The sequence below is a fragment of the Macaca nemestrina genome, chromosome 6, assembly GCF_043159975.1.
Source record: "Macaca nemestrina isolate mMacNem1 chromosome 6, mMacNem.hap1, whole genome shotgun sequence".
Taxonomy (NCBI): domain Eukaryota; kingdom Metazoa; phylum Chordata; class Mammalia; order Primates; family Cercopithecidae; genus Macaca; species Macaca nemestrina.
In genome coordinates, this window is record NC_092130.1 from 41,815,982 (window position 1) to 41,832,439 (window position 16,458).

The 16,458-nt window shown below is 47.2% G+C and overlaps 1 long non-coding RNA gene and 2 pseudogenes across 1 annotated transcript in view; 1 reads left to right on the forward strand and 2 right to left on the reverse strand.

Annotated features, from left to right (window-relative positions):
- LOC139363761 (uncharacterized) overlaps window positions 1-15,066 on the reverse strand; it is a 50,855-nt gene extending 35,789 nt beyond the window's left edge. Inside the window, exons 1-3 of the long non-coding RNA XR_011624654.1 lie at window positions 14,253-15,066; window positions 13,644-13,956; window positions 12,340-12,484 (exon numbers count right to left, since the gene is read on the reverse strand). This is a non-coding gene — a long non-coding RNA (uncharacterized lncRNA). The remainder of the gene's footprint in view (window positions 1-12,339; window positions 12,485-13,643; window positions 13,957-14,252) is intronic.
- Window positions 17-3,464, reverse strand: LOC105467252 (large ribosomal subunit protein uL1 pseudogene; annotated as a pseudogene).
- LOC112424077 (large ribosomal subunit protein eL37 pseudogene) lies at window positions 4,276-4,617 on the forward strand (annotated as a pseudogene).
- Window positions 15,067-16,458: the final 1,392 nt, after the last annotated feature.

Sequence of the window (16,458 nt, forward strand, 5' to 3'; positions counted from 1 at the left end):
CTCCTGGCCGGGCACGGTGGCTCACGCCTGTAATCCCAGCACTTTGGGAGGCCGAGGCGGGCGGATCACGAGGTCAGGAGATCGAGACCATCCTGGCTAACACGGTGAAACCCCGTCTCTACTAAAAATACAAAAAATTAGCTGGGCGTGGTGGCGGCGCCTGTAGTCCCAGCTACTCGGGAGGCTGAGGCAGGAGAATGGCGTGAACCTGGGAGGCGGAGCTTGCAGTGCGCCGAGATCGTGCCACTGCACTCCAGCCTGAGTGACAAAGCGAGACTCAAAAAAAAAAAAAAAAAAATCTCTCCTAACTTGTAAGTATCTTGAGGGACAAGGAAACCTTACAACTCACAAACACACGTGGTATTTTGGAGCTCTGGAGATGGACTCCATCAGTTCCAAAAAGCCTCCCACAGAAGCTTCCCATCAAAAAGCCCCACCCTGTCCTCATCCCAAGCAATGGCTCAAACGATTTAGTGAAACTCAACATCTTATTCAATCAATGCCACCCTCTCTTCTCACCAGCACATTCTACCTTTGATTTATCAAGCTGAGATTGGTCAGGAGTAGGGCCGCAGGAAGGGAGGATGAAGGGGGCAGATAGGGTCAGACCTGGTGTTCTAAAACACCAGCACATTCAATTCGTTGGGTATTTTGCATGAATTTCCTCTTGAGTTCACAGGCTCCTAACTCAGCAGAATTAAAATGGGATGAAGTAATTAGAGCAGCAGCCTGTGAGGATGTTTTGGGCCTGGTGTGCATAGGGAATGTGGGGCAGGGGGAAAGAAAAGAAACAAGAGAGCCTTAAGGCAGAAGATGAGGAAAGAAATGCACCCCAAGGGTCAACTCCTTGGGAAAGACTCTCCCAGCTTCCCTGGGTCACTGGTCGGCAGCCCTCTCCTTGGTTCTGCTTCCTGAGAACCTACTCCTGGTCTGGCCCTTCACAATCAGGCTCCAACCTCCCTTTCTAGTCCCCTTTTCAGGCACTTCCACCAGATGCCCATGACCTCTACCCACGCTAAACTCATTACCCTAGCCCTTCACTACGGTCTTTTCTGTCTTTTTTTTTTTTTTTTTACTTGGAGATGGGGTCTCACTCTGTTGCCAGACTGGAGTGCAGTGGCGTGATCTCAGCTCACTGCAGTCTCTGCCTCCTGGGTTCAAGCCATTCTCCTATCTCAGCCTCTGGAGTAGCCAGGACTACAGGCGTGTGCCACCACGTCCAGCTAATTTTGTATTTTTAGTAGAGATGAAGTTTTACCATGTTGGCCAGGCTGGTCACGAACTCCTGACCTCAGGCCTCCCAAAGTGCTGGGATTATAGGCATGAGCCACCGCGCCCAGCCTGCTTACACATTTACCTCTCCTATGAGATGATTGGTTCCCAGCCTCTGGATGTCACGCATGCATTGCATTTTCCTCCCTAAGCAAATCACCACCTCATGATAAGACTTTCCCCCTTTGGTCCCCAGACTGACTCCTAAATTAGTTTAAACCCACAAGCTTTAAGTTATAAGCAGCGTGATGCAGACTTGTGGGTGTGTCATAGTTTGAGTTTAGGTGCTAATGGTATGTTGAGAGCATGCATGTGACTATTTCAGGGATATAATTTGAAGGGATTGGTTTGTGGATTATTTGTGCCTGGGCCATGGAAACTCTGAGTACCTGGCTAATTTTGATAAAAGCTGGTGACCCTATTCAGTTACCCTATAAAAGAGCCAGAAGCTCCTCCCTGGGGCAGCCTATTCACGTTTCACCAGTTTTTCCTGCCAGGTCCCTCTGTAGAATTGCTGTCCTTCTCCAACGAGATAGGATGAACCCAGATCTCTTGGGCCTGTAGACTCCCGGAACATCAGCCATCTCCTCTGTGATGTCAGGGGGAGCAGCCCTTGTCTAGAAAGGAGATTGCTGAATCCCAAGTCTTTCTCTGTTTATCTCTGTCTCTCTCTCTGTCTCTCTCTTTGTGGCACTAAGATTTATTAGAATGTGCCTTAACATAGGCACTGGGGCTTTTGCCTATGGTGTTCCTGACATATAAAGCCCGGATGTTCTGCCAGTTCTTCCAGAGCAATGATACCTGGAAGCTGAGAGCCAGATGGACATTGTACACAAGCTCGTCGTCTGTCATCCGGACATGGCCAAGAGCCATGCCAGACAGAGCCCTTTCTTCCTCTGGAACTTGATTGTGGACTTCCCCTCATCAACTTTGGCCACCATGTCTTCACTGTACGTCAGCAGGGAAGGGAATCTGCCTTCCTTATTTAGGCCTAGGCCCAGGATTTGTGGGATCTGCCTGATCACAGACCCTGAGGCCAAAAAGGCATCATACTTGTTAAGCAGCTTCTTGTTCTTGTCAAGTTTCTTCAGCACCTCGATGTCCACGTGGGAGACACCCACAGCCTTGGCCTCATCCCAGTGCTGCTGGTCCCCCAGGACACATGTGGAGAACGTGGGGCGGGGAGTGGACTTCAGATGACAGTGCCCAAGAAGCGTTCATCTTTCTGAGGGTCACAGTTCTTCAAGCGGATCTGTAGCTCCAGTGTTCCCAAAAGTTTCTGGCACTTGCACTGGTTCCTGTCCAGGACTTCCCGCACTGCCTCCTACAGGGTCTCAAGAGGCTGCTGCTCTTGGTGTCTTGCGCAGGGGTAACAAGAAAAGAGCTAATCCTGCCTCTCTTGAGGCCTGGGGCTCTCCCATTTCCTCCCTTCTGAGTCTAAGGAGGGTGGGGAGTGGCATGAGAGCCTGCATTTGTCATGTCTGGTAAATCCATATTCCCTGAATAAGGTCCACTTTATTAGATGAGAAAGGGTCACTCTTAGTCCCACTTTGGTTTTGTTTGTTTTTGTTGTTTTTTTGTTTCGTTTTGTTTGAGACAGTCTTGCTCTATTTCCCAGGCTATTGTGTAGTGGTGCCATCTCAGCTCACTGCATCTTCCGCCTCCTGGGCTCAAGTGATTCTCCTGCCTCAGCTTCCCAAGTAGCTGGGACTACAAGCATGTGCCACCATGCTCAGCTAATTTTTTTGTAGTTTTAGTAGAGATGGGGTTTCACCATTTCACCATGTTGACCAGGCTGGTCTCAAACTCCTGATCTGAAGTAATCCACCTGCCTCGGCCTCCCAAAGTGTTGGGATTACAGCCATGCCCCGCCTTAATCCCACTTTTGAAATAATGAGGAAATGAATCTTTAACCAGTAACACCACTTAACACACACATGCACTTTTTGTGATATGACAAAAGATTGCTTAATTTTCATTTTGGCAAGCAAGGAAATAAACAAATCAGTGATGACTACCATCTACTATGAACATGTTTTGAGGAAAGAATGTACATAAGAATATAACTTCAAACTAAAGAGAAAAGATCTTATATTGAATACATTTAATTTTATGTAAAGACTCACTACACTGTCTCTTGCTTTTTCTCATTTCATCATGCTAGTGAAATGGACCAGTGAATACCCTAGCATGGAGTCTGGAAAGAACATAACTAGTCCGTGATCTCCTCTAAGCAGGGAGTGGTATTTGTTCATTTATGTATTCGCAGAACCTAACTCAGACCTAACTCACAGCACTCACTACATCTTTGTGGAATAAAGGAAGAGAAGAACGGAGAAAAGAATTCCTCATTTGAGGACCAGGATAGGAGACAGCTTAAGCCCCACTGGACTTGGGACCCTGGAACAATTGCCTCCACCAAATTCTACTCTGTGACCTCTTTTTTCAGGGATGGGGGATGGAAGACAGAGTTTCACTCTTGTTGCCCAGGCGTGATCTCGGCTCACTGCAACCACCGCCTTCCGGGTTCAGGCAATTCTCCTGCCTCAGCCTCCCGAGTAGCTGAGATTACAGGCACGCACCGCCACGCCCAGCTAATTTTTGTATTTTTAGTAGAAACAGGGTTTCACCATGTTGGCCAGGCTGGTCTCGAACTCCTGACCTCAGGTGATCCACCCACCTCAGCCTCCCAAAGTGCTGGGATTACAGGCGTGAGCCACCTCACCCAGCCCTGTATTGTGGTTTCTATCCCTGTCTCCCCTACAAGACCGTGGTTCTTGAAAGGCAGGTACCATGATTTTTTCCATTCTCACATCTCCAGTGTGTGACACCACTTCTGAATAAATGACTGGAAGGAAAAAAACCCAAGGAACCAACTAACATCCTTTTTTTCTGGGCATTTCAGAATCAGAGGCAACTATGGATTAAGGGACTACAATTAAGTTCTGTGAAAGTTGTCAAAATGAAAATAAAGTCACTAATGTTAAGAAAATCCGGCTCTCTGGTCTCGGCTGCAGAAGCGAGATGACAAAGGGAACGTCATCGTTTGGAAAGCGTCGCAATAAGACGCACACATTGTGCCGCCGCTGTGGCTCTAAGGCCTACCACCTTCAGAAGTCGACCTGTGGCAAATGTGGCTCTGCCAAGCGCAAGAGAAAGTATAACTGGAGTGCCAAGGCTAAAAGACGAAATACCACCGGAACTGGTCGAATGAGGCACCTAAAAATTGTATACCGCAGATTCAGGCATGGATTCCGTGAAGGAACAACACCTAAACCCAAGAGGGCAGCTGTTGCAGCATCCAGTTCATCTTAAGAATGTCAACGATTAGTCATGCAATAAATGTTCCGGTTTTAAAAAATAAAAAAAGAAAAAGAAAAGAAAATCCGGGCAGGGCACAGTAGGTCATGCCTGTAATCCCAGCATTTTGGGAGGCCGAGGCGGGCGGATTACGAGGTCGGGAGATCAAGACCATCCTGGCTAACACGGTGAAACCCCGTCTCTACTAAAAATACAAAAAATTAGCCAGGCATGGTGGCACGCACCTGTAGTCCCAGCTACTCAGGAGGCTGAGGCAGGAGAGTCACTTGAACCCTGGAGGCGGAGGTTACAGTGAGCTGAGATTGCGCCATTGCACTCCAGCCTGGGTGACAGAGCAAGGCTCCATCTCAAAAAAAAAGAAAAGAATAGAAAACCCTGACAAACAGAATCAGGGCAGGCCATGAAGAGAGGGTTTTCATGTTTGTATGCTTGATTTAAAAAAAAAAAAGTCACAAAAGACTGTAAAACTCACAACCTTGCATGAAGGCCTTCACAACATTACATAAAAAATACTTATGCAAGGACATCTGCCCAGCAACTGCCTGTCCAAGCTCAGACTGGCATCACCCTTGGTATTGATGTTTAAAGCCAAGGATAATTATTTTAAAATAATTACGGAATCTTCTTAATTTTTCCTTTAAAAGCCTTTATCAGGTTGGGCACAGTGGCTCACACCTGTAATCCCAGCACTTTGGGAGGTCAAGGCGCGCAGATTGCTTGAGTTCAGGAGTTTGAAACCAGCCTGGGCAACATGATGAAACCCCATCTCTACATAAAATATAAAAATTAGCCAGGCATGGTGGTACACGCCTATCGTCCCAGCTACTCGGGAGGCTGAGGTGGGAGGATTGCTTGAGCCTGGGAGCCAGAGGCTGCAGTGAGCCAAGATCATACCACTGCACTCCAGCCTGGGCAACAGAGCCAGACTGTGTATCCAAAAAAAAGGAAAAAAAAAAAAAAAAAGGCCAGGCGCGGTGACTCACACCTGTAATCCCAGCACCTTGGGAGGCCGAGGCAGGTGGATCACCCGAGGTTGGGAGTTTGAGACCAGCCTGACCAACACGGAGAAACCCCGTCTATACTAAAAATACAAAAAACTAGCTGGCATGGTGACACATGCCTGTAATCCCAGCTACTCAGGAGACTGAGGCAGGAGAATCACTTGAACACAGGAGGCAGAGGTTGCAGTGAGCTGAGATCACGCCATTGCACTCCAGCCTGGGTCACAGAGCGAGACTCTGTCTCAAAAAAAAAAAAAAAGCAAGACTTTGTCTTTTACTCACACAGTTTACTATGGCATGCATATTCGTATTCCCATTGCAATGTCCATTCCAAAATAAAGACCTTTTCTTTTAGAAAGCCTCTCTGATCGTTATTTAGGTTTACAGTTCCTTCTCACATAGGGTATAAAAAGTGGTCTGAGACAACTCCACTCCCTGACCAAAACACCAGTGCAGATTTCATAGCCTTTAATGCCTGAGGCAGTGCTGAGGCTGGGCAAGGAAAATTCAAGTGTCCTTTCATCCACAAAGTCACTAACACAAACCCATTCACCCTCGCCTTGAAGCTACTAATGCCAAGAGCACCAACAGAAGCCTTAGTGCTCAGGAAAGAGAAAAAGGGCCTGGGTCGAGGGCATCAAATTCAGGTTTTCGTTGAAACTGAAGTTGTAGCTGGAGAGTAGTCTGGGTGTGTTGATCCCTCCTAAGCCCTCGCCAAATATAGAATGTGGGAAACCATATGATCTTACCCATGAAACTGTCCTTGCCTATGGTCTTTTTCTGCTTGTTCCTAATTGCTATTGTAATTTTAATGGGTCCCCCTTCATCAATTCCACATTCCATATCTTTCAGCTATTATACTAAAAAAGTAGGGTAGGCAGGAAGTTGAGGCTGCAGTGAGCCATGATCATGCCACTGCACTCCAGCCTGGGTGACAGTGCAAGACCCCATCTCTAAAAAGAAAAAAGAAAAAAAAGTGGAATAGGATGTGCTCATTGACACATAACTTTTATGTAACTTGGGCATGCCCAGATTCCTCTGACCCAGGCTCCACCTGCCTTCTGACAGATTAGCTCTAAAGGAGTTCAGAAAATGCCACCCCAAAATATGCTGCTTTGGGCCTCAAACTGAGGACACTTGGGAAGCAAATACAGGGAGACGCTTTCTCTGAACTTCCCTCATCTGCCTAAGGACAGATTTTCCAAGAGGAACTCCATTGTCATGAGTCCCCTCCCCAGAAATTTCATCAACCAGGGAAGATTAACCAGGAGAGGAAACTAGAGGCCCACTTCATACCCAGACCGTCTCATGATGTCACCTGTTCTTCTGAGGGCCCATTAATCTTTCCCCAAAATCATTTACAGTCCCCTAAGTTGCCTATATCTCCCCTCACACCTCCCCCCACATGAACAGAGCATGTAAACATCTACATCTCACTGGGTTTGGAGGTACTCATTTTTCTTTCATGCAATGCCCCTGTGCACATAATATATTTGTATAATTTTCCTCCTGTTAATCTGTTGTCAGTGTACTTCATAGACTCAATAGTTGAATCTCAAAGGATAGAGGGAAAGTTTTCCCTCCCTTACAGCTCATTCCAGCAATTTCTAACTGGAAAATCAGGGATACATGTGCCCATCCAACACCAGACACACTTGCAGGATCACAGAATTTTAACCTTCTCTGGAGCCCTACAGCAAGCTGGAGGTTATCATCCCCCAAGGGCAGGGAAGGAGTTGGGAAAACCACGGGACAAAGTGCCCAGAGGTTAGGGAAGACCAAGTGGGAGAATGAAAACAAAGACTGCCATACATTCAGCGGGGAAAATAACCAAAGGGGCCCGGTGAGGTGGCTTAACGCCTGTAATCCCAGGACTTTGGGAAGCTGAGGTAGGAGCATCGCTTGAGCCCAGGAGTTAGAGACCAGGCCTGAGCAACATAGCAAGACCTCATTTCTACAAATAATAAAAAAGAATTAGCTGAGTGTGGTGACCCGCACCTGTCATCCCAGCTACTCAGGAGGCTGAGGCAGAATCACCTGAGCCAGGAGGCTGCAGTGAGTCGTGTTCATGCCACTGCACTCCAGCCTGGGTGACAAAGCGAGACTCTGTCTCAAAAAAGAAAAGAAAAGAAAATGACTAAAGGAAGCAGGAAAGAGCCAGAGAAGGAAGATGACAAGAAAAGAGGAGGGAGTGTGTAGAGGTGAATGATCACATGGGTGAAAACAGTGAAGAGGGAAAAGGGCATGAGGAGGGGGCCAAACCAATTAGAAGACACGTTAATTTCCTCAAGAGTCAGAGCAGTCTCATATCTGTTTGTTTTTCTCGAATCCCCTATTTAACCCCCGAAAAACGTTCAATACATACTTCATTGATTCCAGCTTGATTGATTGATTGATTGATTTTGAGATGGAGTCTCACTCTGTCACCCAGGATGGAGTGCAGTGGCTCGATCTCAGTTCACTGCAACCTCTACCTCCTGGGTTCAAGCAATTCTCCTGCCTCAACCTCCCAGGTAGCTGGGATTACAGGTATGCGCCACCACACCCAGCAAACTTTTGTATTTTTAGTAGAGACAGGGTTTCACCATGTTGGCCAGGCTGGTCTTGAACTCCTGTCCTTGGGTAATCCGCCTGCCTCGGCCTCCCAAAGTGCTGGGATTACAGGCATGACCCATCAGATCTGGTCTCCAGCATTATTTATGAACCATGCTTCCAACAGGAGACTCCAACTCTCTGGTTCATCAGAATCCTGTGCCTGAGACTTCTGACATTCATGGTACCATCTAAATTCTCATTCTATCCCAGGTTCTCAATGTTGCCTTTGAAAGGCAGGACTTTAGGTTGTATACCTAAATACAACCCCAGGGGAAAACTGCTCCCTGTGCTAGGTCTGTACACCTAAAAGAAGGCTACAGACCTTGGTTAACCCATCAAATTGTGATTTTGCCCATATCTGCCAGCTGTTAGTAAATAAATTCCTTTGCCTGGATGCAGAAAAGATCCAAAATATCCATGTTGAAGATACCTGGTTTCTGGTGCACACTCTGCCTGTCTCCCCTTGCTGGGAGTAAGCCTTCACAGTAACTGTTGTTGTTTTTTTGTTTTTTTGTTTTTTTTGAGAAAGGATCTCACTCTGTTGCCCAGGCTGGAGTGCAGTAGCACAATTACAGCTCACTGCAGGCTCCATCTCCAGGGCTCAAGCAATTCTTCCACCTCAGTTTCCCAAGAAGCTGAGACTACAGGTGCATGCCAACACACCTGGCTATTTTTTTATTTTCTAAAAAATTATTTATTTTCTAAAAAATATAGAGGAGGTCTATCTATATTTAAATAAAAATATAAAAATATAAAAAATATATAAATATAAATATAAAAAATATTTAAAAATATAGAGGAGGTCTATCTATATTTCTCTATGTTGCCCAGGCTGGTCTTGAACTCCTGAGCTCAAGTGATCCTCCCACCTTGGCCTCCCAAAGTGCTGGGATACAGGGCAGAGAACTTCTAATGCATTTCAGCATAGCGGCTGCTTTCCCAGGCTAGGTCGCTGAGCCAGCCTCCGTCTCTATCCTCCTCAGCCAGCTATTGCTGGAACTGCCTGTACCCGCTGCTCCCTGCCCTGGCTGCCTCTAAGAGAGTGCTTTAAGGCTGGGTTGCTTCAAGCACTCTCTGCCCTCAATGCTAGCTTCTCAGTGGCTTGGCAAAGGTGCTTCCAACTCTTTTCTTTCTCCCTAGGGTCATCTTGGTAGGAATACCAGCATCTTAATTTCCTCTTTTATAAATCCTTACCTGATTTCCCTTCAGTTTTGCAGTTAAATCTACTGGTAATTGTGAAATAGCTCATGTGAAAAAAAAAAAATCCTCAGAGCCTAGAAGCCTGGTCCTCAACTTCCAGCCCTCTTTTCTCATGACCAAAATATCCTAGAGCCTTCAAGTGTTCAGTACAGGCCCTGTTGGAACCTCTTTGAGCTCCACTGTTTATCTCTAGAAAAGCACTGAATATAGCAAGAGGCTAGAGGCATGCTGACATCTGCTCGTCAGCAGAGCAGAAATGATGGCTTTAATTTCCTTTCTCAATTAATTCATTCCCAGGCTGTTCCCTCCCCACCTTCATAAGCTGGTTCTTATTTCAAAAAGTGAAAGTAATAAAGCTGCTCTCCATTACTCATTCAGTTGCTTCCTCCAGCTGCACATACCCCACATGCTCTTCCTCAACCTCTCCTCATCACCTTCTTTTTCCTCCCTTCTCCCTCTCCCTCACCCCTTCTAGAGGGAGTGCAGGGTCATTGCTCTTCCTCCAAGTCCTACACTCTTCCTACAACCTTCTGAGCTTATTCTCGCTGGGTTGGTTTTCATGGTGCTGAATACATACCTCTTGATATGCTTTGCATTGATTGATTTCCTCATGCCAATGTTCCAGGCATACTTCTCTCAGAGATGACCCTAAGAAAAAATCTGCTGCCCCAGAGAAACTGAAAAATCCCAAAAGATTGAGTGCCTAACAGAGCTGGATTTATTCCCTCATTCCAACAACAGGAATTAAAATCTCAGAGCTGGACTGACCCATAATGCCCAGGCACTGGCCCTAACAGTGGGTCTGGACCAGGAGCCAGGATTTTTGTGGGGACCGCCCTCTGTAGGCACCTGGAGGCACCTGCATGCTGCATGTTTGGACATGTTTGGGCAGTGAAATATAAAGAAATGGGCCGGGCGCGGTGGCTCACGCCTGTAATCCCAGCATTTTGGGAGGCCAAGGCGGGCGGATCATTTGAGGTGAGGGGTTTGAGACAGCCTGGTCAACATGGTGAAACCCGGTCTTTACCAAAAGTACCAAAAAATTAGCTGATCATGGTGGCGTGCACCTGTAATCTCAGCTACATGGGAGGCTGAGGCTTGAGAATTGCTTGAACCCAGGAAGCAGAGGTTGCATGACCTGAGATCATGCCAGTGCATTCCAGCCTGGGTGACAGAGTGAGAGTCTGATTGAAGAAAGAAAGAAGGAAGGAAGGAAGGAAGGAAGGAAGGAAGGAAGGAAGGAAGGAAGGAAGGAAGGAAGGAAGGAGAAAGAAAGAAAAGGAAATGCAACTGAGCGTATAGGGTAAGGCATGGGGCTCTGGACTCAAAACTCAGATTTAAGTTCTGCCCTGACATTTATTACCTACCTGACCCTGGTTAAGTTACTTCTCTACCCCTTAATTGTAAAATAACAGTACTTCCCTGGCTGGCAGGACCAAATGAGAGCATGTATGTAAAGCATTTAATGCAATGTCTGGTGCATGAAGAGCATTCATTAATTGTAAGAAGTTATTATAATCATAAGTGAATAGACATCACTAAGCCAGATAAGCTGTTAAAACTCATTGTAGGCCTCTAAATTAAAAAAAAATACAGCCTTGCTATTTTTTAAAAGTATTGCCTCTAAGAGTTGCTTTAATAAATTGCTAGAAAGGAGTGATTTATAAGTATCATATTGTTGGAATGCAAACAGATACTTCAAAGAGGTAAAAGTAACTTGTTTTCTTGAGTGGGATAAATATTCCCCTTGGGATCTTGTTTACAAACTCAAATATCTTGTAAGCAAATGATGCTAAGAGAAACTCTAGCCCTTACTTAGGGGAAATGATCACAAAAACTGTATTCTGAGCTTTGAGTAAATGAGGTTTCTACCCTGCAGAAAGGAGCCATTGCCCAAATGAAATACCCTGATTTCAAAAGCATGAGGAAAAATTGTCAATCTTGAGGTTTTCCATTGTATACATGTTTATTCTGATGCCGCGCAATATTGGGTAATGGCCAACCTACTGCACAAAACAGTTTTCAAGTATTCATGTGTAGACTATCTAAAGGCAGCTATCTAACCAACCTTGTATATGATGCTTTTTGTTCTGTCTGCTTATATCTTTACTGTTTCCCAACACACACACATGCACACTCACCCAATTCACATCCACACTCACACAGACACACATATTAACACACATTTACTCACAGGCATGCATAAACTAACACACTAACACACACGTTCCCTCACTTTTTTTTCTCTTCTACACACACATACACACACACATACACACACAACCCCACTTTGCCCAGAGCAAGCAGAGCCCAGAACTCTGTCTTCTGGTGGCTATGGAAGGATCCCATGACCGCTCTGAAAAGCATCTCTTTGTTCCCTTTCTCCCCTCACTGTAATATTTCCTTTTCCTGAATATCACGCAGCAAGGGGCAGGGAGGGGGAAAGGAAGGAAAGGAAACCGTGGTCTCCCCCGAGCCCAGCAGTGCAGGCTGTGTGAAGCAGAAGGCTCCTGCTGCTGGGTGCTGGCATCTCTCCTGCCATTTTTTCTGAAACTTTGGGGTGTTTTTCTCTTCGCAGCACCCACGCTCCCCTCCCTTTCTGCCAAAGCTCCTTGTTGTGACACAGTGAGCGGCTGGTGGGTGGGGGGAGGGGAATCAGCTAGGTGGCCTCCCGGCTGAGTTACAGCTCCCCCTCCAGGAGCAGGGAAGGCAGAAATGAGACCACAGACAAATCCTAGAAGCCCCCCTAGTGCTGATCCCCCTACATACCCAGAGCGTCTGTGCACCCCCCGACACCCACCCATACACAGACACACACACACACACCCCAGATGAGCGTGGCAGGCACAGCCACACAGTCAGTAACACTCAGGCGGGAAACCCCATGTCACATTGCCATGGGTCTGCCCAGAAGCAATCCATGCCCCACGCCCCTCCTTTGATCTCTCACCCCTTTGCTGGGCCACAGAATGTTGCTGAGTGCTGGGCCTTGGGTGCGTGGACTCCGATACCACCGGCACTTCAAGCACAGGGACCACCAGCGGCAGCGCCAGCGGCTGCCCAACCCCCTCCTCCCAGGGCTCCAGCAGTACACCCTGAAAAACACACACAGTCCTGGTTGGGGGCGGGGCAGAGGACGTGTGGGGTACATCTCATGGGCTGTGGCCTCGCTCCCCTCGGGTTCAGCTGATGGCCAGCAGTCCCTGGGCTTGTCTGAGGGAGAGACATCACTACAAGAGGAAAGGAGAAAGGATTCAATGACCTCTCAGAGCTCTCTCAAAACTCCGGGAGAACCAGTCAGTGAGAGCCAAGTGACAGGTCTGAATACCGGAGGACCCCGCGTTGCCAAGCTAGGTCCTGGGTCAGGAAAGTCAAAGGACATTGCCTACTGTGCGGTGATAAAACAGGAGACTCTGTGGGCTCAGCTGCAAGTACCCAAAGATGGGCTCCATCATTTTCCTTGCTGGCCACTGGAGGGCCAATACCCTGCCCTCCTCCCTCCCCAAGACCTTCTTTTTATCAGGCTGTTTCTCTAGCCCCTCTGCTTTAGGCACATTATTTTATTTTAATTTACATAACTCCACTGGGTGTTACTGTAGAAAAAAAATTAAAAAAAAAAAAAAAACCAGGCCAGGCACGGTGGCTCAAGCCAGTAATCCCAGCACTTTGGGAGGCCGAAACGGGCGGATCACGAGATCAGGAGATCGAGACCATCCTGGCTGACACGGTGAAACCCCGTCTCTACTAAAAAATACAAAAAACTAGCCGGGCGAGGTGGCGGGCGCCTGTAGTCCCAGCTACTCGGGAGGCTGAGGCAGGAGAATGGCGTGAACCCGGGAGGCGGAGCTTGCAGTGAGCCGAGATCTGGCCACTGCACTCCAGCCTGGGCGGCAGAGCGAGACTCCGTCTCAAAAAAAAAAAAAAAAAAAAAAAAACAAAAAAACACCAAACACAACTTGTGGTTCAGGGATTTTACATGATTTGATCAAGATTACAGCCAAGTGCGCGGTGTGGCGTGTGCCTGGAGTCCCAGCTATTTGGGAGACTGAGGCAGGAGGATCACTTGAGTCCAGGTCAGGAGTTAGAGTGCAGTCTTCATCCTGGGTAATATAGCAAGACCTCATCTCTCAAAAGAGAAAGAGAGAGAGATACAGAGAGAGAGAGAGAGACAGAGAGAGAGAGGGAGAGAGTGAGCTAGAGAGAGAGAGAGAATACACAACTAGCAAGTGAGGGAGCCAGGGTTTGCCCCCATACCTGGGTAACTTCGTAACCTTGGCCCTTCCCACTGCTTCTCAGGAGCTCGCCACTGGAACCTTCCCAGCTTCCTCTGAGTGAGCTGGAGAGGGAGTCTGGTGTTGAAGAGAGTGTTGGGGGAGGTAGAAGAGGCATCTGCCTACTGACTTTCTTCCAAGGGAACAAAAGTAGCACAGCCTGGGAACCCTCTGCGCCGTCTTCCAAGCCTTGGGAGGCAGTGCCCCGTGGCTCCGGTGATTCTCTAGAGCTATTTCTCCTTCAGGACCCCACACTTTCTTGGCCAGTGTGCTACATGGCTGCAAAGATCCCAGCCCTGGACAGGCAAAGAATGTGTTGATTCAGAAACAGTTTTTAAATTAATAAGCACATGGTGATTCAGGCTGTTTGTTCAGGGCAATGTGCTGCCTAAATTGGAATGTGCCAAACTCCCTTCTCCCCCTTCCCCTCACCTTCTCCCCCTTCCCCTCACCTTCTCCCCCTTCCCCTCACCTTCTCCCCCTTCCCTTCACCTTCTCCCCCTTCCCCTCACCTTCTCCCCCTTCCCCTCACCTTCTCCCCCTTCCCCTCACCTTCTCGCCTTTCCCCTCACCTTCTCCCCCTTCCCCTCACCTTCTCCCCCTCTCCAGGTCCTGGCTGTTCCCCATGTCATTCTGGTAGTCAGAATTCCAGTTCCTCCATACCCTCAGGTGGGGCAACTGTTAGTCTGCAAAGCCCAACTTGCCAACTGAGCAGCTTCCCTGGGCTCTGAGGTCTCTCGTGTGTGTGTGTGTGTGTGTGTGTGTGTGTGTGTGTGTGTGTGTGTGTGTGTGTGTAAGGTGCTTTTTCTTCTTAAATTGAAAAGTGATTAATCCATCGGTTCTCCTCTCTTCTGGAACATGTCCTAGGAGGACAGGTACTACTCAGTTTCATATCTGCTGTCAGGAAGTAGGCATAAGCAGCTCCTCCTTGAGGCAAGACCTACAGGTTGGACTGTCTTGAGGATGATCAAACTAGAAATTATTCTTCCTAGAGGGGCTGCCATCAGAAGTTTATCTCATCTTATCTCCCTTCAAATAGAGCTGCTCTTCTCTTCAGCCCAGACAAACATAATACATTCAAATACTCATTCGACAAGTATTTATTGAGTCTTTATGAGCCAGAAATGGTTCCAGGTATAGGCATATTGTGGTAACGAGACAGAGAGGCACCCTACTCTCACGGGGTTTCATTCTAGTATATGGGGGTGGGGAGAGGCAGATAAGAAATGAGGAAACCAATAATCAGTGCCAGGATATATATCAAATAAGATATGATAGAGCAGGGATCAGATCAGCAAGCTATAGCCATGGGCCGAATCTGCCTACTACCTGTTTTGTAAACAAAATTTATAAAGTAAATGAAGAGGCTAACACAGTGGTTCATTCCTGTAATCACAGCATTTGGGGAGTTTGAGACCATCCTGGGTAACACAGCAAGATCCCCATTCCTGCAAAATAAATATTTTTTAAAATACCCAGGCAAACTTGGTGGGCACACACCTGTGGTCCTAGCTACTTGGAAGGCTGAGGCCAGAGGATCATGAAGGTACAGTGAACTGTGATCACACCACTGCAGTCCAGCCTGGGGAAAAGAGTGAGACCCTGTCTCTAAAAAAGAAAGAGAGAGAAAAAAAGAAGAAAGGAAGGAAGAAAGGGGAAGGAAGGTTGAATGCTCAGCAGGGGCCTACTTTATTTTCTCTTTTATTTTTTAATTAATTTTTGAATAGATAATATATTTAATGAATCTACATTTTAAAAAAAATAGAAAAAGATATGCAGATAAGTCTATTTTCCTGCCCTGTTTCCTAGCTATCCACTTTCCTTCCCCATAAGCAACAAAATGTTAATTTCTTGTGCCTCCTTCCAGAGAAATGTATTCATACAAAAGCAAGTACATGTGTATAGTCTATGTTTTTGCCCCCAAGGAAGCTATTTTAAATTGGAAGATCGGGAAAGATTTGTGATTTAGGATAAAATTTGAATAAGAAGGTGCCAGCCAGGCAAAGATCTCAGAGCAGCAGCTTCCAGGCTGTGGGAACAACTAGTACAAAGGCCCTAAACTAGACCTGACATGGCAGGCCCTGAGATGAGAAAGGAGGCTCATGTGTTTGGGACATGCTGGGCCAGAGGGCAGTGATTTGACATAAATTGGAAGAAATTAGAAAGCAGGAAGATTCTACTCTTAAAGGCTCTATAGGCCAGGCATGGTGGTTCATGCCTCTAACCCTACCACTTTGGGAGGCTGACGCAGGCGGATCACGAGGTCAGGAGTTTGAGACCAGCCTGGCCAACATGGTAAAACCCTGTCTCTACTAAAAATACAAAAATGAGCCAGGCATGGTGGCACATGCCTATAATCCCAGCTACCCGGGAAGCTGAGGCATGAGAATTGCTTGAACCCGGGAGGCGGAGGTTGCAGTGAGCTGAGATGGCGCCACTGCACTCCAGCCAAGGAGACAAAGTAAGACTCCATCTTAAATAAATAAATAAGGCTCAGCCGGGTACGGTGGCTCATGCCTGTAATCCCAGCACTTTGGGAGGCCAAGGCTGGTAGATCACCTGAGGTCAGGAGTTTGAGACCAGCCTGGCCAACATGGTGAAACCCTGTCTCTACTAAAAATACAAAAATTAGCTGGGTGTGGTGGCACACACCTGTAGTCCCAGCTACTTAGGAGGTTGAGGCAGGAGAATCGCTGGAACCTAGGAGGTGGAGGCTGCAGTGAGCCGAGATCGTGCCACTGCACTCCAGCCTGGGAGACAGAGTGAGATTCTGTCTCAAAAAAAAAAAAAAAGAAAGA